The sequence below is a fragment of the Parasteatoda tepidariorum genome, chromosome 2 (genome assembly GCF_982258835.1).
Source record: "Parasteatoda tepidariorum strain Cologne lab strain chromosome 2, Ptep-v5.0, whole genome shotgun sequence".
Taxonomy (NCBI): Eukaryota; Metazoa; Arthropoda; class Arachnida; order Araneae; family Theridiidae; genus Parasteatoda; species Parasteatoda tepidariorum.
Window position 1 is genome coordinate 131,683,139 of NC_141756.1, and position 21,241 is coordinate 131,704,379.

Genomic DNA, 21,241 nt, shown 5'->3' on the forward strand with positions numbered 1-21,241 from the left:
ATCATCAGAATTTTCCTAAGTACCGAAATCGTCAGAAATTTTCTAAGTTTCGAAAACTTCTGAGTCTTTTCAAAGTACCGAAATCGGCAGAATTTTTCTAAGTACCGAAAACGTCAGAAATTTTCTAAGTACCGAAAACTTCCGAGTCTTTTCAAAGTACCGAAAAAGGCAGAAATTTTCGAAGTACCGAAGACTTCTGAATGTTTTCTAAGTACCGAAAAAGGCAGAAATTTTCTAAGCACCGAAATCGTCGGAATTTTTCTAAGTACCGAAATCGACAGAATTTTTCTAAGTACCGAAATCAACAGAATTTTTCTAAGTACCGAAATCGGCAGAATTTTTCTAAGTACCGAAAACTTCTGAATGTTTATCAAGTATCGAAATCGTAAGAATTTTTCTAAGTACCGATAACGTCAGAAATATTCTAAGTACCGAAATCGTCAGAATTTTCTAAGTACCGAAATCGTCAGAATTTTTCTAAGTACCGAAATCGTCAGAAATTTTCTAAGTACCGAAAACTTCTGAGTCTTTTCAAAGTACCGAAAAAGGCAGAAATTTTCTAAGTACCGAAATCAACAGAATTTTTCTAAGTACCGAAATCAAAAGAATTTTTCGAAGTACTGAAATCAACAGAATTTTTCAAGTACCGAAATCGGCAGAAATTTTCTAAGTACAGAAAACTTCTGAATGTTTTCTAAGTACCGAAAACGTCAGAAATTTTCTAAGGACCGAAAAGGTCAGAAATTTTCTAAGATCCAAAATCATCAGTATTTTCTAAGTACCAAAATCGGCAGAATTTTTCTAAGTTCCGAAAACGTCAGAAATTTTCTAAGTACCGTAAACTTCTGAGTCTTTTCAAAGTACCGAAAAAGGCAGAACGTCAGAAATTTACAAAGTACCGAAAACTTCCGAGACTTTGCAAAGTACCGAAAAAGGTAGAAATTTTCTCAGTACCGAAATCAACAGAATTTTTCTAAGTACCGAAATCAAAAGGATTTTTCGAAGTACTGAAATCAACAGAAATTTTCTAAGTACCGAAATCGGCAGAAATTTTCTAAGAACAGAAAACTTCTGAATGTTTTCTAAGTACCGAAAACGTCAGAAATTTTCAAAGGACCGAAAAGGTCAGAAATTTTCTAAGATCCGAAATCATCAGAAATTTTCTAGGTACCGAAAAGGTCAGAAATTTTCTAAGATCCGAAATCATCAGAATTTTTCTAAGTACCGAAATCGTCAGAAATTTTCTAAGTTCCGAAAACTTCTGAGTCTTTTCAAAGTACCGAAAAAGGCAGAATTTTTCAAAGTACCGAAATCGTCAGAATTTTCTAAGTACCGAAATCGGCAGAATTTTTCTAAGTACCGAAAACGTCAGAAATTTACAAAGTACCGAAAACTTCCGAGACTTTGCAAAGTACCGAAAAAGGTAGAAATTTTCTCAGTACCGAAATCAACAGAATTTTTCTAAGTACCGAAATTGACAGAATTTTTCTAAGTACCGAAATCAACAGAATTTTTCTAAGTACCGAAATCGGCAGAATTTTTCTAAGTACCGAAAATTTCAGAATGTTTAATAAGTATCGAAATCGTAAGAATTTTTCTAAGTACCGAAAACGCCAGAAATGTTCGAAGTACCGAAGACTTCTGAATGTTTTCTAAGTACCGAAGACTTCTGAATGTTTTCTAAGTACCGAAATCGACAGAATATTTCTAAGTACCGAAAACGTCAGAAATATTCCAAGTACCGAAATCGACAGAATTTTTCTAAGTACCGAAATCAACAGAATTTTTCTAAGTACCGAAATCGGCAGAATTTTTCTAAGTACCGAAAACTTCTGAATGTTTATCAAGTATCGAAATCGTAAGAATTTTTCTAAGTACCGCTAACGTCAGAAATATTCTAAGTACCGAAATCGTCAGAATTTTCTAAGTACCGAAATCGTCAGAATTTTTCAAAGTACCGAAATCGTCAGAAATTTTCTAAGTACCGAAAACTTCTGAGTCTTTTCAAAGTACCGAAAAAGGCAGAAATTTTCTAAGTACCGAAATCAACAGAATTTTTCTAAGTACCGAAATCAAAAGGATTTTTCGAAGTACTGAAATCAACAGAAATTTTCTAAGTACCGAAATCGGCAGAAATTTTCTAAGAACAGAAAACTTCTGAATGTTTTCTAAGTACCGAAAACGTCAGAAATTTTCTAAGGACCGAAAAGGTCAGAAATTTTCTAAGATCCGAAATCATCAGAAATTTTCTAGGTACCGAAAAGGTCAGAAATTTTCTAAGATCCGAAATCATCAGAATTTTTCTAAGTACCGAAATCGTCAGAAATTTTCTAAGTTCCGAAAACTTCTGAGTCTTTTCAAAGTACCGAAAAAGGCAGAATTTTTCAAAGTACCGAAATCGTCAGAATTTTCAAAGTACCGAAATCGGCAGTATTTTTCTAAGTACCGAAAACGTCAGAAATTTTCTAAGTACCGAAAACTTCCGAGTCTTTTCAAAGTACCGAAAAAGGCAGAAATTTTCGAAGTACCGAAGACTTCTGAATGTTTTCTAAGTACCGAAAAAGGCAGAAATTTTCTAAGCACCGAAATCGTCGGAATTTTTCTAAGTACCGAAATCGACAGAATTTTTCTAAGTACCGAAATCAACAGAATTTTTCTAAGTACCGAAATCGGCAGAATTTTTCTAAGTACCGATAACGTCAGAAATATTCTAAGTACCGAAATCGTCAGAATTTTCTAAGTACCGAAATCGTCAGAATTTTTCAAAGTACCGAAATCGTCAGAAATTTTCTAAGTACCGAAAACTTCTGAGTCTTTTCAAAGTACCGAAAAAGGCAGAAATTTTCTAAGTACCGAAATCAACAGAATTTTTCTAAGTACCGAAATCAAAAGAATTTTTCGAAGTACTGAAATCAACAGAAATTTTCTAAGTACCGAAATCAGCAGAAATTTTCTAAGAACAGAAAACTTCTGAATGTTTTCTAAGTACCGAAAATGTCAGAAATTTTCTAAGGACCGAAAAGGTCAGAAATTTTCTAAGATCCGAAATCATCAGAAATTTTCTAGGTACCGAAAAGGTCAGAAATTTTCTAAGATCCGAAATCATCAGAATTTTCCTAAGTACCGATATCGTCAGAAATTTTCTAAGTTCCGAAAACTTCTGAGTCTTTTCAAAGTACCGAAATCGGCAGAATTTTTCTAAGTACCGAAAACGTCAGAAATTTTCTAAGTACCGAAAACTTCCGAGTCTTTTCAAAGTACCGAAAAAGGCAGAAATTTTCGAAGTACCGAAGACTTCTGAATGTTTTCTAAGTACCGAAAAAGGCAGAAATTTTCTAAGCACCGAAATCGTCGGAATTTTTCGAAGTACCGAAATCGACAGAATTTTTCTAAGTACCGAAATCAACAGAATTTTTCTAAGTACCGAAATCGGCAGAATTTTTCTAAGTACCGAAAACTTCTGAATGTTTATCAAGTATCGAAATCGTAAGAATTTTTCTAAGTACCGCTAACGTCAGAAATATTCTAAGTACCGAAATCGTCAGAATTTTCTAAGTACCGAAATCGTCAGAAATTTTCTAAGTACCGAAAACTTCTGAGTCTTTTCAAAGTACCGAAAAAGGCAGAAATTTTCTAAGTACCGAAATCAACAGAATATTTCTAAGTACCGAAATCAAAAGAATTTTTCGAAGTACTGAAATCAACAGAATTTTTCTAAGTACCGAAATTGGCAGAAATTTTCTAAGTACAGAAAACTTCTGAATGTTTTCTAAGTACCGAAAACGTCAGAAATTTTCTAAGGACCGAAAAGGTCAGAAATTTTCCAAGATCCGAAATCATCAGAAATTTTCTAAGTACCGAAAAGGTCAGAAATTTTCTAAGATCTGAAATCATCAGAATTTTTCTAAGTACCGAAATCGTCAGAAATTTTCTAAGTTCCGAAAACTTCTGAGTCTTTTCAAAGTACCGAAAAAGGCAGAATTTTTCAAAGTACCGAAATCGTCAGAATTTTCAAAGTACCGAAATCGGCAGTATTTTTCTAAGTACCGAAAACGTCAGAAATTTTCTAAGTACCGAAAACTTCCGAGTCTTTTCAAAGTACCGAAAAAGGCAGAAATTTTCGAAGTACCGAAGACTTCTGAATGTTTTCTAAGTACCGAAAAAGGCAGAAATTTTCTAAGCACCGAAATCGTCGGAATTTTTCTAAGTACCGAAATCGACAGAATTTTTCTAAGTACCGAAATCAACAGAATTTTTCTAAGTACCGAAATCGGCAGAATTTTTCTAAGTACCGATAACGTCAGAAATATTCTAAGTACCGAAATCGTCAGAATTTTCTAAGTACCGAAATCGTCAGAATTTTTCAAAGTACCGAAATCGTCAGAAATTTTCTAAGTACCGAAAACTTCTGAGTCTTTTCAAAGTACCGAAAAAGGCAGAAATTTTCTAAGTACCGAAATCAACAGAATTTTTCTAAGTACCGAAATCAAAAGAATTTTTCGAAGTACTGAAATCAACAGAAATTTTCTAAGTACCGAAATCAGCAGAAATTTTCTAAGAACAGAAAACTTCTGAATGTTTTCTAAGTACCGAAAATGTCAGAAATTTTCTAAGGACCGAAAAGGTCAGAAATTTTCTAAGATCCGAAATCATCAGAAATTTTCTAGGTACCGAAAAGGTCAGAAATTTTCTAAGATCCGAAATCATCAGAATTTTCCTAAGTACCGAAATCGTCAGAAATTTTCTAAGTTCCGAAAACTTCTGAGTCTTTTCAATGTACCGAAATCGGCAGAATTTTTCTAAGTACCGAAAACGTCAGAAATTTTCTAAGTACCGAAAACTTCCGAGTCTTTTCAAAGTACCGAAAAAGGCAGAAATTTTCGAAGTACAGAAAACTTCTGAATGTTTTCTAAGTACCGAAAACGTCAGAAATTTTCTAAGGACCGAAAAGGTCAGAAATTTTCTAAGATCCAAAATCATCAGAATTTTCTAAGTACCAAAATCGGCAGAATTTTTCTAAGTACCGAAAACGTCAGAAATTTTCTAAGTACCGTAAACTTCTGAGTCTTTTCAAAGTACCGAAAAAGGCAGAACGTCAGAAATTTACAAAGTACCGAAAACTTCCGAGACTTTGCAAAGTACCGAAAAAGGTAGAAATTTTCTCAGTACCGAAATCAACAGAATTTTTCTAAGTACCGAAATCAAAAGGATTTTTCGAAGTACTGAAATCAACAGAAATTTTCTAAGTACCGAAATCGGCAGAAATTTTCTAAGAACAGAAAACTTCTGAATGTTTTCTAAGTACCGAAAACGTCAGAAATTTTCAAAGGACCGAAAAGGTCAGAAATTTTCTAAGATCCGAAATCATCAGAAATTTTCTAGGTACCGAAAAGGTCAGAAATTTTCTAAGATCCGAAATCATCAGAATTTTTCTAAGTACCGAAATCGTCAGAAATTTTCTAAGTTCCGAAAACTTCTGAGTCTTTTCAAAGTACCGAAAAAGGCAGAATTTTTCAAAGTACCGAAATCGTCAGAATTTTCTAAGTACCGAAATCGGCAGAATTTTTCTAAGTACCGAAAACGTCAGAAATTTACAAAGTACCGAAAACTTCCGAGACTTTGCAAAGTACCGAAAAAGGTAGAAATTTTCTCAGTACCGAAATCAACAGAATTTTTCTAAGTACCGAAATTGACAGAATTTTTCTAAGTACCGAAATCAACAGAATTTTTCTAAGTACCGAAATCGGCAGAATTTTTCTAAGTTCCGAAAATTTCAGAATGTTTAATAAGTATCGAAATCGTAAGAATTTTTCTAAGTACCGAAAACGCCAGAAATGTTCGAAGTACCGAAGACTTCTGAATGTTTTCTAAGTACCGAAATCGACAGAATATTTCTAAGTACCGAAAACGTCAGAAATATTCCAAGTACCGAAATCGACAGAATTTTTCTAAGTACCGAAATCAACAGAATTTTTCTAAGTACCGAAATCGGCAGAATTTTTCTAAGTACCGAAAACTTCTGAATGTTTATCAAGTATCGAAATCGTAAGAATTTTTCTAAGTACCGCTAACGTCAGAAATATTCTAAGTACCGAAATCGTCAGAATTTTCTAAGTACCGAAATCGTCAGAATTTTTCAAAGTACCGAAATCGTCAGAAATTTTCTAAGTACCGAAAACTTCTGAGTCTTTTCAAAGTACCGAAAAAGGCAGAAATTTTCTAAGTACCGAAATCAACAGAATTTTTCTAAGTACCGAAATCAAAAGGATTTTTCGAAGTACTGAAATCAACAGAAATTTTCTAAGTACCGAAATCGGCAGAAATTTTCTAAGAACAGAAAACTTCTGAATGTTTTCTAAGTACCGAAAACGTCAGAAATTTTCTAAGGACCGAAAAGGTCAGAAATTTTCTAAGATCCGAAATCATCAGAAATTTTCTAGGTACCGAAAAGGTCAGAAATTTTCTAAGATCCGAAATCATCAGAATTTTTCTAAGTACCGAAATCGTCAGAAATTTTCTAAGTTCCGAAAACTTCTGAGTCTTTTCAAAGTACCGAAAAAGGCAGAATTTTTCAAAGTACCGAAATCGTCAGAATTTTCAAAGTACCGAAATCGGCAGTATTTTTCTAAGTACCGAAAACGTCTGAAATTTTCTAAGTACCGAAAACTTCCGAGTCTTTTCAAAGTACCGAAAAAGGCAGAAATTTTCGAAGTACCGAAGACTTCTGAATGTTTTCTAAGTACCGAAAAAGGCAGAAATTTTCTAAGCACCGAAATCGTCGGAATTTTTCTAAGTACCGAAATCGACAGAATTTTTCTAAGTACCGAAATCAACAGAATTTTTCTAAGTACCGAAATCGGCAAAATTTTTCTAAGTACCGATAACGTCAGAAATATTCTAAGTACCGAAATCGTCAGAATTTTCTAAGTACCGAAATCGTCAGAATTTTTCAAAGTACCGAAATCGTCAGAAATTTTCTAAGTACCGAAAACTTCTGAGTCTGTTCAAAGTACCGAAAAAGGCAGAAATTTTCTAAGTACCGAAATCAACAGAATTTTTCTAAGTACCGAAATCAAAAGAATTTTTCGAAGTACTGAAATCAACAGAAATTTTCTAAGTACCGAAATCAGCAGAAATTTTCTAAGAACAGAAAACTTCTGAATGTTTTCTAAGTACCGAAAACGTCAGAAATTTTCTAAGGACCGAAAAGGTCAGAAATTTTCTAAGATCCGAAATCATCAGAAATTTTCTAGGTACCGAAAAGGTCAGAAATTTTCTAAGATCCGAAATCATCAGAATTTTTCTAAGTACCGAAATCGTCAGAAATTTTCTAAGTTCCGAAAACTTCTGAGTCTTTTCAAAGTACCGAAATCGGCAGAATTTTTCTAAGTACCGAAAACGTCAGAAATTTTCTAAGTACCGAAAACTTCCGAGTCTTTTCAAAGTACCGAAAAAGGCAGAAATTTTCGAAGTACCGAAGACTTCTGAATGTTTTCTAAGTACCGAAAAAGGCAGAAATTTTCTAAGCACCGAAATCGTCGGAATTTTTCTAAGTACCGAAATCGACAGAATTTTTCTAAGTACCGAAATCAACAGAATTTTTCTAAGTACCGAAATCGGCAGAATTTTTCTAAGTACCGAAAACTTCTGAATGTTTATCAAGTATCGAAATCGTAAGAATTTTTCTAAGTACCGATAACGTCAGAAATATTCTAAGTACCGAAATCGTCAGAATTTTCTAAGTACCGAAATCGTCAGAATTTTTCTAAGTACCGAAATCGTCAGAAATTTTCTAAGTACCGAAAACTTCTGAGTCTTTTCAAAGTACCGAAAAAGGCAGAAATTTTCTAAGTACCGAAATCAACAGAATTTTTCTAAGTACCGAAATCAAAAGAATTTTTCGAAGTACTGAAATCAACAGAATTTTTCAAGTACCGAAATCGGCAGAAATTTTCTAAGTACAGAAAACTTCTGAATGTTTTCTAAGTACCGAAAACGTCAGAAATTTTCTAAGGACCGAAAAGGTCAGAAATTTTCTAAGATCCAAAATCATCAGAATTTTCTAAGTACCAAAATCGGCAGAATTTTTCTAAGTACCGAAAACGTCAGAAATTTTCTAAGTACCGTAAACTTCTGAGTCTTTTCAAAGTACCGAAAAAGGCAGAACGTCAGAAATTTACAAAGTACCGAAAACTTCCGAGACTTTGCAAAGTACCGAAAAAGGTAGAAATTTTCTCAGTACCGAAATCAACAGAATTTTTCTAAGTACCGAAATCAAAAGGATTTTTCGAAGTACTGAAATCAACAGAAATTTTCTAAGTACCGAAATCGGCAGAAATTTTCTAAGAACAGAAAACTTCTGAATGTTTTCTAAGTACCGAAAACGTCAGAAATTTTCAAAGGACCGAAAAGGTCAGAAATTTTCTAAGATCCGAAATCATCAGAAATTTTCTAGGTACCGAAAAGGTCAGAAATTTTCTAAGATCCGAAATCATCAGAATTTTTCTAAGTACCGAAATCGTCAGAAATTTTCTAAGTTCCGAAAACTTCTGAGTCTTTTCAAAGTACCGAAAAAGGCAGAATTTTTCAAAGTACCGAAATCGTCAGAATTTTCTAAGTACCGAAATCGGCAGAATTTTTCTAAGTACCGAAAACGTCAGAAATTTACAAAGTACCGAAAACTTCCGAGACTTTGCAAAGTACCGAAAAAGGTAGAAATTTTCTCAGTACCGAAATCAACAGAATTTTTCTAAGTACCGAAATTGACAGAATTTTTCTAAGTACCGAAATCAACAGAATTTTTCTAAGTACCGAAATCGGCAGAATTTTTCTAAGTACCGAAAATTTCAGAATGTTTAATAAGTATCGAAATCGTAAGAATTTTTCTAAGTACCGAAAACGCCAGAAATGTTCGAAGTACCGAAGACTTCTGAATGTTTTCTAAGTACCGAAGACTTCTGAATGTTTTCTAAGTACCGAAATCGACAGAATATTTCTAAGTACCGAAAACGTCAGAAATATTCCAAGTACCGAAATCGACAGAATTTTTCTAAGTACCGAAATCAACAGAATTTTTCTAAGTACCGAAATCGGCAGAATTTTTCTAAGTACCGAAAACTTCTGAATGTTTATCAAGTATCGAAATCGTAAGAATTTTTCTAAGTACCGCTAACGTCAGAAATATTCTAAGTACCGAAATCGTCAGAATTTTCTAAGTACCGAAATCGTCAGAATTTTTCAAAGTACCGAAATCGTCAGAAATTTTCTAAGTACCGAAAACTTCTGAGTCTTTTCAAAGTACCGAAAAAGGCAGAAATTTTCTAAGTACCGAAATCAACAGAATTTTTCTAAGTACCGAAATCAAAAGGATTTTTCGAAGTACTGAAATCAACAGAAATTTTCTAAGTACCGAAATCGGCAGAAATTTTCTAAGAACAGAAAACTTCTGAATGTTTTCTAAGTACCGAAAACGTCAGAAATTTTCTAAGGACCGAAAAGGTCAGAAATTTTCTAAGATCCGAAATCATCAGAAATTTTCTAGGTACCGAAAAGGTCAGAAATTTTCTAAGATCCGAAATCATCAGAATTTTTCTAAGTACCGAAATCGTCAGAAATTTTCTAAGTTCCGAAAACTTCTGAGTCTTTTCAAAGTACCGAAAAAGGCAGAATTTTTCAAAGTACCGAAATCGTCAGAATTTTCAAAGTACCGAAATCGGCAGTATTTTTCTAAGTACCGAAAACGTCAGAAATTTTCTAAGTACCGAAAACTTCCGAGTCTTTTCAAAGTACCGAAAAAGGCAGAAATTTTCGAAGTACCGAAGACTTCTGAATGTTTTCTAAGTACCGAAAAAGGCAGAAATTTTCTAAGCACCGAAATCGTCGGAATTTTTCTAAGTACCGAAATCGACAGAATTTTTCTAAGTACCGAAATCAACAGAATTTTTCTAAGTACCGAAATCGGCAGAATTTTTCTAAGTACCGATAACGTCAGAAATATTCTAAGTACCGAAATCGTCAGAATTTTCTAAGTACCGAAATCGTCAGAATTTTTCAAAGTACCGAAATCGTCAGAAATTTTCTAAGTACCGAAAACTTCTGAGTCTTTTCAAAGTACCGAAAAAGGCAGAAATTTTCTAAGTACCGAAATCAACAGAATTTTTCTAAGTACCGAAATCAAAAGAATTTTTCGAAGTACTGAAATCAACAGAAATTTTCTAAGTACCGAAATCAGCAGAAATTTTCTAAGAACAGAAAACTTCTGAATGTTTTCTAAGTACCGAAAATGTCAGAAATTTTCTAAGGACCGAAAAGGTCAGAAATTTTCTAAGATCCGAAATCATCAGAAATTTTCTAGGTACCGAAAAGGTCAGAAATTTTCTAAGATCCGAAATCATCAGAATTTTCCTAAGTACCGATATCGTCAGAAATTTTCTAAGTTCCGAAAACTTCTGAGTCTTTTCAAAGTACCGAAATCGGCAGAATTTTTCTAAGTACCGAAAACGTCAGAAATTTTCTAAGTACCGAAAACTTCCGAGTCTTTTCAAAGTACCGAAAAAGGCAGAAATTTTCGAAGTACCGAAGACTTCTGAATGTTTTCTAAGTACCGAAAAAGGCAGAAATTTTCTAAGCACCGAAATCGTCGGAATTTTTCTAAGTACCGAAATCGACAGAATTTTTCTAAGTACCGAAATCAACAGAATTTTTCTAAGTACCGAAATCGGCAGAATTTTTCTAAGTACCGAAAACTTCTGAATGTTTATCAAGTATCGAAATCGTAAGAATTTTTCTAAGTACCGCTAACGTCAGAAATATTCTAAGTACCGAAATCGTCAGAATTTTCTAAGTACCGAAATCGTCAGAAATTTTCTAAGTACCGAAAACTTCTGAGTCTTTTCAAAGTACCGAAAAAGGCAGAAATTTTCTAAGTACCGAAATCAACAGAATATTTCTAAGTACCGAAATCAAAAGAATTTTTCGAAGTACTGAAATCAACAGAATTTTTCTAAGTACCGAAATTGGCAGAAATTTTCTAAGTACAGAAAACTTCTGAATGTTTTCTAAGTACCGAAAACGTCAGAAATTTTCTAAGGACCGAAAAGGTCAGAAATTTTCCAAGATCCGAAATCATCAGAAATTTTCTAAGTACCGAAAAGGTCAGAAATTTTCTAAGATCTGAAATCATCAGAATTTTTCTAAGTACCGAAATCGTCAGAAATTTTCTAAGTTCCGAAAACTTCTGAGTCTTTTCAAAGTACCGAAAAAGGCAGAATTTTTCAAAGTACCGAAATCGTCAGAATTTTCAAAGTACCGAAATCGGCAGTATTTTTCTAAGTACCGAAAACGTCAGAAATTTTCTAAGTACCGAAAACTTCCGAGTCTTTTCAAAGTACCGAAAAAGGCAGAAATTTTCGAAGTACCGAAGACTTCTGAATGTTTTCTAAGTACCGAAAAAGGCAGAAATTTTCTAAGCACCGAAATCGTCGGAATTTTTCTAAGTACCGAAATCGACAGAATTTTTCTAAGTACCGAAATCAACAGAATTTTTCTAAGTACCGAAATCGGCAGAATTTTTCTAAGTACCGATAACGTCAGAAATATTCTAAGTACCGAAATCGTCAGAATTTTCTAAGTACCGAAATCGTCAGAATTTTTCAAAGTACCGAAATCGTCAGAAATTTTCTAAGTACCGAAAACTTCTGAGTCTTTTCAAAGTACCGAAAAAGGCAGAAATTTTCTAAGTACCGAAATCAACAGAATTTTTCTAAGTACCGAAATCAAAAGAATTTTTCGAAGTACTGAAATCAACAGAAATTTTCTAAGTACCGAAATCAGCAGAAATTTTCTAAGAACAGAAAACTTCTGAATGTTTTCTAAGTACCGAAAATGTCAGAAATTTTCTAAGGACCGAAAAGGTCAGAAATTTTCTAAGATCCGAAATCATCAGAAATTTTCTAGGTACCGAAAAGGTCAGAAATTTTCTAAGATCCGAAATCATCAGAATTTTCCTAAGTACCGAAATCGTCAGAAATTTTCTAAGTTCCGAAAACTTCTGAGTCTTTTCAATGTACCGAAATCGGCAGAATTTTTCTAAGTACCGAAAACGTCAGAAATTTTCTAAGTACCGAAAACTTCCGAGTCTTTTCAAAGTACCGAAAAAGGCAGAAATTTTCGAAGTACAGAAAACTTCTGAATGTTTTCTAAGTACCGAAAACGTCAGAAATTTTCTAAGGACCGAAAAGGTCAGAAATTTTCTAAGATCCAAAATCATCAGAATTTTCTAAGTACCAAAATCGGCAGAATTTTTCTAAGTACCGAAAACGTCAGAAATTTTCTAAGTACCGTAAACTTCTGAGTCTTTTCAAAGTACCGAAAAAGGCAGAACGTCAGAAATTTACAAAGTACCGAAAACTTCCGAGACTTTGCAAAGTACCGAAAAAGGTAGAAATTTTCTCAGTACCGAAATCAACAGAATTTTTCTAAGTACCGAAATCAAAAGGATTTTTCGAAGTACTGAAATCAACAGAAATTTTCTAAGTACCGAAATCGGCAGAAATTTTCTAAGAACAGAAAACTTCTGAATGTTTTCTAAGTACCGAAAACGTCAGAAATTTTCAAAGGACCGAAAAGGTCAGAAATTTTCTAAGATCCGAAATCATCAGAAATTTTCTAGGTACCGAAAAGGTCAGAAATTTTCTAAGATCCGAAATCATCAGAATTTTTCTAAGTACCGAAATCGTCAGAAATTTTCTAAGTTCCGAAAACTTCTGAGTCTTTTCAAAGTACCGAAAAAGGCAGAATTTTTCAAAGTACCGAAATCGTCAGAATTTTCTAAGTACCGAAATCGGCAGAATTTTTCTAAGTACCGAAAACGTCAGAAATTTACAAAGTACCGAAAACTTCCGAGACTTTGCAAAGTACCGAAAAAGGTAGAAATTTTCTCAGTACCGAAATCAACAGAATTTTTCTAAGTACCGAAATTGACAGAATTTTTCTAAGTACCGAAATCAACAGAATTTTTCTAAGTACCGAAATCGGCAGAATTTTTCTAAGTTCCGAAAATTTCAGAATGTTTAATAAGTATCGAAATCGTAAGAATTTTTCTAAGTACCGAAAACGCCAGAAATGTTCGAAGTACCGAAGACTTCTGAATGTTTTCTAAGTACCGAAATCGACAGAATATTTCTAAGTACCGAAAACGTCAGAAATATTCCAAGTACCGAAATCGACAGAATTTTTCTAAGTACCGAAATCAACAGAATTTTTCTAAGTACCGAAATCGGCAGAATTTTTCTAAGTACCGAAAACTTCTGAATGTTTATCAAGTATCGAAATCGTAAGAATTTTTCTAAGTACCGCTAACGTCAGAAATATTCTAAGTACCGAAATCGTCAGAATTTTCTAAGTACCGAAATCGTCAGAATTTTTCAAAGTACCGAAATCGTCAGAAATTTTCTAAGTACCGAAAACTTCTGAGTCTTTTCAAAGTACCGAAAAAGGCAGAAATTTTCTAAGTACCGAAATCAACAGAATTTTTCTAAGTACCGAAATCAAAAGGATTTTTCGAAGTACTGAAATCAACAGAAATTTTCTAAGTACCGAAATCGGCAGAAATTTTCTAAGAACAGAAAACTTCTGAATGTTTTCTAAGTACCGAAAACGTCAGAAATTTTCTAAGGACCGAAAAGGTCAGAAATTTTCTAAGATCCGAAATCATCAGAAATTTTCTAGGTACCGAAAAGGTCAGAAATTTTCTAAGATCCGAAATCATCAGAATTTTTCTAAGTACCGAAATCGTCAGAAATTTTCTAAGTTCCGAAAACTTCTGAGTCTTTTCAAAGTACCGAAAAAGGCAGAATTTTTCAAAGTACCGAAATCGTCAGAATTTTCAAAGTACCGAAATCGGCAGTATTTTTCTAAGTACCGAAAACGTCTGAAATTTTCTAAGTACCGAAAACTTCCGAGTCTTTTCAAAGTACCGAAAAAGGCAGAAATTTTCGAAGTACCGAAGACTTCTGAATGTTTTCTAAGTACCGAAAAAGGCAGAAATTTTCTAAGCACCGAAATCGTCGGAATTTTTCTAAGTACCGAAATCGACAGAATTTTTCTAAGTACCGAAATCAACAGAATTTTTCTAAGTACCGAAATCGGCAAAATTTTTCTAAGTACCGATAACGTCAGAAATATTCTAAGTACCGAAATCGTCAGAATTTTCTAAGTACCGAAATCGTCAGAATTTTTCAAAGTACCGAAATCGTCAGAAATTTTCTAAGTACCGAAAACTTCTGAGTCTGTTCAAAGTACCGAAAAAGGCAGAAATTTTCTAAGTACCGAAATCAACAGAATTTTTCTAAGTACCGAAATCAAAAGAATTTTTCGAAGTACTGAAATCAACAGAAATTTTCTAAGTACCGAAATCAGCAGAAATTTTCTAAGAACAGAAAACTTCTGAATGTTTTCTAAGTACCGAAAACGTCAGAAATTTTCTAAGGACCGAAAAGGTCAGAAATTTTCTAAGATCCGAAATCATCAGAAATTTTCTAGGTACCGAAAAGGTCAGAAATTTTCTAAGATCCGAAATCATCAGAATTTTTCTAAGTACCGAAATCGTCAGAAATTTTCTAAGTTCCGAAAACTTCTGAGTCTTTTCAAAGTACCGAAATCGGCAGAATTTTTCTAAGTACCGAAAACGTCAGAAATTTTCTAAGTACCGAAAACTTCCGAGTCTTTTCAAAGTACCGAAAAAGGCAGAAATTTTCGAAGTACCGAAGACTTCTGAATGTTTTCTAAGTACCGAAAAAGGCAGAAATTTTCTAAGCACCGAAATCGTCGGAATTTTTCTAAGTACCGAAATCGACAGAATTTTTCTAAGTACCGAAATCAACAGAATTTTTCTAAGTACCGAAATCGGCAGAATTTTTCTAAGTACCGAAAACTTCTGAATGTTTATCAAGTATCGAAATCGTAAGAATTTTTCTAAGTACCGCTAACGTCAGAAATATTCTAAGTACCGAAATCGTCAGAATTTTCTAAGTACCGAAATCGTCAGAATTTTTCAAAGTACCGAAATCGTCAGAAATTTTCTAAGTACCGAAAACTTCTGAGTCTTTTCAAAGTACCGAAAAAGGCAGAAATTTTCTAAGTACCGAAATCAACAGAATTTTTCTAAGTACCGAAATCAAAAGGATTTTTCGAAGTACTGAAATCAACAGAAATTTTCTAAGTACCGAAATCGGCAGAAATTTTCTAAGAACAGAAAACTTCTGAATGTTTTCTAAGTACCGAAAACGTCAGAAATTTTCTAAGGACCGAAAAGGTCAGAAATTTTCTAAGATCCGAAATCATCAGAAATTTTCTAGGTACCGAAAAGGTCAGAAATTTTCTAAGATCCGAAATCATCAGAATTTTTCTAAGTACCGAAATCGTCAGAAATTTTCTAAGTTCCGAAAACTTCTGAGTCTTTTCAAAGTACCGAAAAAGGCAGAATTTTTCAAAGTACCGAAATCGTCAGAATTTTCAAAGTACCGAAATCGGCAGTATTTTTCTAAGTACCGAAAACGTCTGAAATTTTCTAAGTACCGAAAACTTCCGAGTCTTTTCAAAGTACCGAAAAAGGCAGAAATTTTCGAAGTACCGAAGACTTCTGAATGTTTTCTAAGTACCGAAAAAGGCAGAAATTTTCTAAGCACCGAAATCGTCGGAATTTTTCTAAGTACCGAAATCGACAGAATTTTTCTAAGTACCGAAATCAACAGAATTTTTCTAAGTACCGAAATCGGCAAAATTTTTCTAAGTACCGATAACGTCAGAAATATTCTAAGTACCGAAATCGTCAGAATTTTCTAAGTACCGAAATCGTCAGAATTTTTCAAAGTACCGAAATCGTCAGAAATTTTCTAAGTACCGAAAACTTCTGAGTCTGTTCAAAGTACCGAAAAAGGCAGAAATTTTCTAAGTACCGAAATCAACAGAATTTTTCTAAGTACCGAAATCAAAAGAATTTTTCGAAGTACTGAAATCAACAGAAATTTTCTAAGTACCGAAATCAGCAGAAATTTTCTAAGAACAGAAAACTTCTGAATGTTTTCTAAGTACCGAAAACGTCAGAAATTTTCTAAGGACCGAAAAGGTCAGAAATTTTCTAAGATCCGAAATCATCAGAAATTTTCTAGGTACCGAAAAGGTCAGAAATTTTCTAAGATCCGAAATCATCAGAATTTTTCTAAGTACCGAAATCGTCAGAAATTTTCTAAGTTCCGAAAACTTCTGAGTCTTTTCAAAGTACCGAAATCGGCAGAATTTTTCTAAGTACCGAAAACGTCAGAAATTTTCTAAGTACCGAAAACTTCCGAGTCTTTTCAAAGTACCGAAAAAGGCAGAAATTTTCGAAGTACCGAAGACTTCTGAATGTTTTCTAAGTACCGAAAAAGGCAGAAATTTTCTAAGCACCGAAATCGTCGGAATTTTTCTAAGTACCGAAATCGACAGAATTTTTCTAAGTACCGAAATCAACAGAATTTTTCTAAGTACCGAAATCGGCAGAATTTTTCTAAGTACCGAAAACTTCTGAATGTTTATCAAGTATCGAAATCGTAAGAATTTTTCTAAGTACCGATAACGTCAGAAATATTCTAAGTACCGAAATCGTCAGAATTTTCTAAGTACCGAAATCGTCAGAATTTTTCTAAGTACCGAAATCGTCAGAAATTTTCTAAGTACCGAAAACTTCTGAGTCTTTTCAAAGTACCGAAAAAGGCAGAAATTTTCTAAGTACCGAAATCAACAGAATTTTTCTAAGTACCGAAATCAAAAGAATTTTTCGAAGTACTGAAATCAACAGAATTTTTCAAGTACCGAAATCGGCAGAAATTTTCTAAGTACAGAAAACTTCTGAATGTTTTCTAAGTACCGAAAACGTCAGAAATTTTCTAAGGACCGAAAAGGTCAGAAATTTTCTAAGATCCAAAATCATCAGAATTTTCTAAGTACCAAAATCGGCAGAATTTTTCTAAGTACCGAAAACGTCAGAAATTTTCTAAGTACCGTAAACTTCTGAGTCTTTTCAAAGTACCGAAAAAGGCAGAACGTCAGAAATTTACAAAGTACCGAAAACTTCCGAGACTTTGCAAAGTACCGAAAAAGGTAGAAATTTTCTCAGTACCGAAATCAACAGAATTTTTCTAAGTACCGAAATCAAAAGGATTTTTCGAAGTACTGAAATCAACAGAAATTTTCTAAGTACCGAAATCGGCAGAAATTTTCTAAGAACAGAAAACTTCTGAATGTTTTCTAAGTACCGAAAACGTCAGAAATTTTCAAAGGACCGAAAAGGTCAGAAATTTTCTAAGATCCGAAATCATCAGAAATTTTCTAGGTACCGAAAAGGTCAGAAATTTTCTAAGATCCGAAATCATCAGAATTTTTCTAAGTACCGAAATCGTCAGAAATTTTCTAAGTTCCGAAAACTTCTGAGTCTTTTCAAAGTACCGAAAAAGGCAGAATTTTTCAAAGTACCGAAATCGTCAGAATTTTCTAAGTACCGAAATCGGCAGAATTTTTCTAAGTACCGAAAACGTCAGAAATTTACAAAGTACCGAAAACTTCCGAGACTTTGCAAAGTACCGAAAAAGGTAGAAATTTTCTCAGTACCGAAATCAACAGAATTTTTCTAAGTACCGAAATTGACAGAATTTTTCTAAGTACCGAAATCAACAGAATTTTTCTAAGTACCGAAATCGGCAGAATTTTTCTAAGTACCGAAAATTTCAGAATGTTTAATAAGTATCGAAATCGTAAGAATTTTTCTAAGTACCGAAAACGCCAGAAATGTTCGAAGTACCGAAGACTTCTGAATGTTTTCTAAGTACCGAAGACTTCTGAATGTTTTCTAAGTACCGAAATCGACAGAATATTTCTAAGTACCGAAAACGTCAGAAATATTCCAAGTACCGAAATCGACAGAATTTTTCTAAGTACCGAAATCAACAGAATTTTTCTAAGTACCGAAATCGGCAGAATTTTTCTAAGTACCGAAAACTTCTGAATGTTTATCAAGTATCGAAATCGTAAGAATTTTTCTAAGTACCGCTAACGTCAGAAATATTCTAAGTACCGAAATCGTCAGAATTTTCTAAGTACCGAAATCGTCAGAATTTTTCAAAGTACCGAAATCGTCAGAAATTTTCTAAGTACCGAAAACTTCTGAGTCTTTTCAAAGTACCGAAAAAGGCAGAAATTTTCTAAGTACCGAAATCAACAGAATTTTTCTAAGTACCGAAATCAAAAGGATTTTTCGAAGTACTGAAATCAACAGAAATTTTCTAAGTACCGAAATCGGCAGAAATTTTCTAAGAACAGAAAACTTCTGAATGTTTTCTAAGTACCGAAAACGTCAGAAATTTTCTAAGGACCGAAAAGGTCAGAAATTTTCTAAGATCCGAAATCATCAGAAATTTTCTAGGTACCGAAAAGGTCAGAAATTTTCTAAGATCCGAAATCATCAGAATTTTTCTAAGTACCGAAATCGTCAGAAATTTTCTAAGTTCCGAAAACTTCTGAGTCTTTTCAAAGTACCGAAAAAGGCAGAATTTTTCAAAGTACCGAAATCGTCAGAATTTTCAAAGTACCGAAATCGGCAGTATTTTTCTAAGTACCGAAAACGTCAGAAATTTTCTAAGTACCGAAAACTTCCGAGTCTTTTCAAAGTACCGAAAAAGGCAGAAATTTTCGAAGTACCGAAGACTTCTGAATGTTTTCTAAGTACCGAAAAAGGCAGAAATTTTCTAAGCACCGAAATCGTCGGAATTTTTCTAAGTACCGAAATCGACAGAATTTTTCTAAGTACCGAAATCAACAGAATTTTTCTAAGTACCGAAATCGGCAGAATTTTTCTAAGTACCGATAACGTCAGAAATATTCTAAGTACCGAAATCGTCAGAATTTTCTAAGTACCGAAATCGTCAGAATTTTTCAAAGTACCGAAATCGTCAGAAATTTTCTAAGTACCGAAAACTTCTGAGTCTTTTCAAAGTACCGAAAAAGGCAGAAATTTTCTAAGTACCGAAATCAACAGAATTTTTCTAAGTACCGAAATCAAAAGAATTTTTCGAAGTACTGAAATCAACAGAAATTTTCTAAGTACCGAAATCAGCAGAAATTTTCTAAGAACAGAAAACTTCTGAATGTTTTCTAAGTACCGAAAATGTCAGAAATTTTCTAAGGACCGAAAAGGTCAGAAATTTTCTAAGATCCGAAATCATCAGAAATTTTCTAGGTACCGAAAAGGTCAGAAATTTTCTAAGATCCGAAATCATCAGAATTTTCCTAAGTACCGATATCGTCAGAAATTTTCTAAGTTCCGAAAACTTCTGAGTCTTTTCAAAGTACCGAAATCGGCAGAATTTTTCTAAGTACCGAAAACGTCAGAAATTTTCTAAGTACCGAAAACTTCCGAGTCTTTTCAAAGTACCGAAAAAGGCAGAAATTTTCGAAGTACCGAAGACTTCTGAATGTTTTCTAAGTACCGAAAAAGGCAGAAATTTTCTAAGCACCGAAATCGTCGGAATTTTTCTAAGTACCGAAATCGACAGAATTTTTCTAAGTACCGAAATCAACAGAATTTTTCTAAGTACCGAAATCGGCAGAATTTTTCTAAGTACCGAAAACTTCTGAATGTTTATCAAGTATCGAAATCGTAAGAATTTTTCTAAGTACCGCTAACGTCAGAAATATTCTAAGTACCGAAATCGTCAGAATTTTCTAAGTACCGAAATCGTCAGAAATTTTCTAAGTACCGAAAACTTCTGAGTCTTTTCAAAGTACCGAAAAAGGCAGAAATTTTCTAAGTACCGAAATCAACAGAATATTTCTAAGTACCGAAATCAAAAGAATGTTTCGAAGTACTGAAATCAACAGAATTTTTCTAAGTACCGAAATTGGCAGAAATTTTCTAAGTACAGAAAACTTCTGAATGTTTTCTAAGTACCGAAAACGTCAGAAATTTTCTAAGGACCGAAAAGGTCAGAAATTTTCCAAGATCCGAAATCATCAGAAATTTTCTAAGTACCGAAAAGGTCAGAAATTTTCTAAGATCTGAAATCATCAGAATTTTTCTAAGTACCGAAATCGTCAGAAATTTTCTAAGTTCCGAAAACTTCTGAGTCTTTTCAAAGTACCGAAAAAGGCAGAATTTTTCAAAGTACCGAAATCGTCAGAATTTTCAAAGTACCGAAATCGGCAGTATTTTTCTAAGTACCGAAAACGTCAGAAATTTTCTAAGTACCGAAAACTTCCGAGTCTTTTCAAAGTACCGAAAAAGGCAGAAATTTTCGAAGTACCGAAGACTTCTGAATGTTTTCTAAGTACCGAAAAAGGCAGAAATTTTCTAAGCACCGAAATCGTCGGAATTTTTCTAAGTACCGAAATCGACAGAATTTTTCTAAGTACCGAAATCAACAGAATTTTTCTAAGTACCGAAATCGGCAGAATTTTTCTAAGTACCGATAACGTCAGAAATATTCTAAGTACCGAAATCGTCAGAATTTTCTAAGTACCGAAATCGTCAGAATTTTTCAAAGTACCGAAATCGTCAGAAATTTTCTAAGTACCGAAAACTTCTGAGTCTTTTCAAAGTACCGAAAAAGGCAGAAATTTTCTAAGTACCGAAATCAACAGAATTTTTCTAAGTACCGAAATCAAAAGAATTTTTCGAAGTACTGAAATCAACAGAAATTTTCTAAGTACCGAAATCAGCAGAAATTTTCTAAGAACAGAAAACTTCTGAATGTTTTCTAAGTACCGAAAATGTCAGAAATTTTCTAAGGACTGAAAAGGTCAGAAATTTTCTAAGATCCGAAATCATCAGAAATTTTCTAGGTACCGAAAAGGTCAGAAATTTTCTAAGATCCGAAATCATCAGAATTTTCCTAAGTACCGAAATCGTCAGAAATTTTCTAAGTTCCGAAAACTTCTGAGTCTTTTCAATGTACCGAAATCGGCAGAATTTTTCTAAGTACCGAAAACGTCAGAAATTTTCTAAGTACCGAAAACTTCCGAGTCTTTTCAAAGTACCGAAAAAGGCAGAAATTTTCGAAGTACAGAAAACTTCTGAATGTTTTCTAAGTACCGAAAACGTCAGAAATTTTCTAAGGACCGAAAAGGTCAGAAATTTTCTAAGATCCAAAATCATCAGAATTTTCTAAGTACCAAAATCGGCAGAATTTTTCTAAGTACCGAAAACGTCAGA